We start from the raw sequence: 3,970 nt of genomic DNA, 5'->3' as shown, positions 1-3,970 counted from the left end.
GACTCTGGCCACCACCGAGAACCCCCGAACCTGTCAAGACGTGTACACGGAGACCCAAGTCAGGAGACTACCGATGGCCCTCCAAGTTCAACAATCATCGACATCGGAGTACCACTACTTCAACAGGTGTACAACTACGCGGTTTCGCTGAGTACCCCTTCGGATTCATCGAGTTCAACTACCTCGCAAGAACCGGAGTGCCAAGTACCTGTACCGCCTTCTTCGGAATCCTAAAAAACGCTAAGTACCCCTTCAGTTCGGCAAGTCCGGAAGTTCGTCTTCATTGAACGTTCACACGACCGTAACTGGGACCGTGAGGCATCTTCTTTGAGATTTTTGCCAAGTACCACAACGACGCGTCTTGTTCATCTACCGCCGTTTTCGGAACTGCTAAGAACGGCAAGTACCTTGACACCCGATGCATAGAACAACTACCGTCGCCAACGACCCGAGTACCACTACCGCCGACCCTCGAAGACTCCGTGGACGTCAAGATCCTCGTCGCGACCTCGAACATCTACGGAATGTGCACGACTACAAAATGGGTACCACTACCATTGTCGAAGACCCGTGCAACGGTATCGTCAAGTTCGACAACTGCCGCGTGAACAACTACTTCCACTACCACCGTTGTGAGAACGTCTACTTCCCTCTACGAGCTTGTTCCGCCCGAAACACATGCTTCGAAGGTATACCACCGAAAAGACCTTCCGAGAATGAATGCATGTTGTATGAGATACTCATGTTTGAACCGTGCCCGAGTTGTCATTGCACGTTCCTCCTCGGTTGCCATGCCGTCGACCCATGGGAAACCCTGTATCTGGGAGCACCCCACCGTTCATCGCATGACACGCTCCTGTCACACTTGTTCTTTTCCACCAGCATCTCAATCGAGTTTCCGGAACCGGAACGTTGCCGTGGCACCCTTTCTTTCCGCCAGGATGACAAATGCTCCATATTATGCTCATGTCAACTTTAAATTAAAATTGCATAAAACTTGTCCATGTCATCCGCATCATAATAACAACAATTAAAATGTTTAAATTGTTGTTTGCTTTTAAATTACTAATGCATATGGGGATTTACCGGATTGTTGTTTGATGGTTCCGGCCCCATTTAAATTGCTTAGGTTGTGTAGTTTACTTTTGCTTCACCTCTTGCCATGGTTAACAACATTTAATATTGTTGGGTACATAAAAAAGATCGAACTAAATAAGTAACATGGTGTTTCGTCAATATGCAACGTAGTTGCATATGGAGCTCCACTTAATTTGTAGGATTGCTTGTGCATATTGCCATGCCCTGCTTCATTAAACCGGACATGCATCATACTTGTTTGCGCATCGTGCCATGTTGTTGTAGTGGTTGTTTACTATGTTGTTTGCTTTCTTTCCGGTGTACTTCCGTCTCGGTAATCCGGTAACGTCGTGTTGTGAGGATTCGTTCGACAATGTCCGTTTGTCTTCTTCATGGACTCGTTCTTCTTCCTTGAGGGATTTCAGGCAAGATGACCATACCCTCGAAATCACTTCTATCTTTGCTTGCTAGTTGCTCGCTCTTTTGCTATGCCTATGCTGCGATACCTGCCACTTGCTTATCATGCCTCCCATATTGTTGAACCAAGCCTCTAACCCACCTTGTCTTAGCAAACCATTGCTTGGCTATGTTACCGCTTTGCTCTACCTCTCTTATAGCATTGTTAGTTGCAGGTGAAGATTGAAGTTTGTTCCTTGTTGGAACATGGAGATGTTGTTCCTTGTTGGAACATGTTTACTTGTTGGGATATCACAATATCTCTTATTTAATTAATGCATCTATATACTTGGTAAAGGGTGGAAGGCTCGGCCTTATGCCTGGTGTTTTGTTCCACTCTTGCCACCCTAGTTTCTGTCATATCGGTGTTATGTTCCCGGATTTTGCGTTCCTCACGTGGTTGGGTTATAATGGGAACCCCTTGACAGTTCGCTTTGAATAAAACTCCTCCAGCAAGGCCCAACCTTGGTTTTACCATTCGCCACCTAGCCTTTTCTTTTCCCATGGGAGTCGCACTCTCGAGGGTCATCATTATTTTAACCCCCCGGGCCAGTGCTCCTCTGAGTGTTGGTCCACCTTGTCAGCTGCCGGTGGCCACCAGGGGCAACTCTGGGCTGGCCTACCGGAAGTTTGGACAATCCGGTGTGCCCTGAGAACGAGATATGTGCAGCTCCTATCAGGATTTGTCGGCACATTCGGGTGGCTTTGCTGGTCTTGTTTTACCATTGTCAAAATGTCTTGTAACCGGGATTCCGAGTCTGATCAGGTCTTCCCGCTAGAAGGAATACCCTTCGTTGATCGTGAGAGCTTGTGATGGGCTAAGTTGGGACACCCCTGCAGGGATTTGAACTTTCGAAAGCCGTGCCCACGGTTATGGGCAGATGGGAATTTGTTAATGTCCGGTTGTAGAAAACCTGAAGTTGACCTTAATTAAAATGCATCAACCGCGTGTGTAACCGTGATGGTCTCTTTTTGGCGGAGTCCGGAAAGTGAACACGGTGTTGGAGTAATGTTTGGCGTAGGTTGTTCTAGGATAACTTCTTGATCATAGTTTCACGATCGTGCTTTTCCTTCTCTTCTCGCTCTCATTTGCGTATGTTTAGCCACCATAAATGCTAGTCGCTTGCTGCAGCTCCACCTTATACCTTTTACCCTTCCTATAAGCTTAAATAGTCTTGATCGCGAGGGTGTGAGATTGCTGAGGCCCCGTGACTCACAGATACTTCCAAAACCAGTTTGCAGGTGCCGATGTTACCGTGCGGATGACGCAACCAAGCTCAAGGAGGAGCTCGTTGAAGATCTTGTCCTTCATGTTGTTTCATTATAGTCGATCAGTAGTGGAGCCCAGTTGGGGTCGATCGGGGATCTGTGTAGCTTTTGGGGTTCTTCTTTTATTTTGGTTCCGTAGTCGGACCTTGATTGTATTTGGATGATGTAATGCTTTATTCATGTATTGTGTGAAGTGGCGATTGTAATACAACTATATATCTCTTTCCCTTATGTATTACATGGGTTGTGTGAAGATTACCTCACTTGCGACATTGCTTTCAATGTGGTTATGCCTCTAAGTCGTGCTTCGACACGTGGGAGATATAGCCGCATCGAGGGCGTTACAAGAGGCAACCCAATTTTATTTTTATTCCTTGATTTTTGCTCCTGTTTAGTAATAAATAATTTATCTAGCCTCTGTTTTGGTTGTGTTTTTGTGTTTAATTACTGTTTTTGCCAAGTAGAACCGTTGGAAAGACTTGGGGAAAGTCTTTTTAATCTTGCTGTAAAAACAGAAACTTTAGCGCTCACGAGAATTGGTGCCATTTTTATTTGGAAAGTCCTATTTAGTTAATTCTTTTTAAGTTGATTAATAGATAAATTCCTCACGTTCAGAAATTTATTTTAAAAATTTTGGGGTTCCAGATCTTGTGTTAGTTACAGAGTACTACAGACTGTACTGTTTTTGACAGATTCTGTTTTTCGTGTGTTGTTTGCTTATTTTGATGAATCTATGGCTAGTAAAATAGTTTATAAACCATAGAGAAGTTGGAATACAGTAGGCTTAACACCAATATAAATAAATAATGAGTTCATTACAGTACCTTGAAGTGGTTTTTGTTTTCTTTCGCTAACGGAGCTCACGAGATTTTCTACTTTAAGTTTTGTGTTGTGAAGTTTTCAAGTTTTGGGTACAAGATTTGATGGATTATGGAACAAAGGAGTGGAAAGAGCCTAAGCTTGGGGATGACCATTGCACCCCAAGATAATATAAGGACACCTAAAATCCAAAGCTTGGGGATGCCCCGGAAGGCATCCCCTCTTTCGTCTACTTCGATCGGTAACTTTACTTGGAGCTATATTTTTATTTACCAGATGATATGTGTTTTGCTTGGATCGTCTTGTATGATTTGAGTATTTGCTTTTTAGTTTACTACAATCATCCTTG

The sequence above is a fragment of the Triticum urartu genome, chromosome 3A (genome assembly GCF_056163025.1).
Source record: "Triticum urartu cultivar PI428250 chromosome 3A, HENAU_Tu73, whole genome shotgun sequence".
Lineage (NCBI taxonomy): Eukaryota > Viridiplantae > Streptophyta > Magnoliopsida > Poales > Poaceae > Triticum > Triticum urartu.
This window is presented reverse-complemented; position numbering follows the sequence as displayed.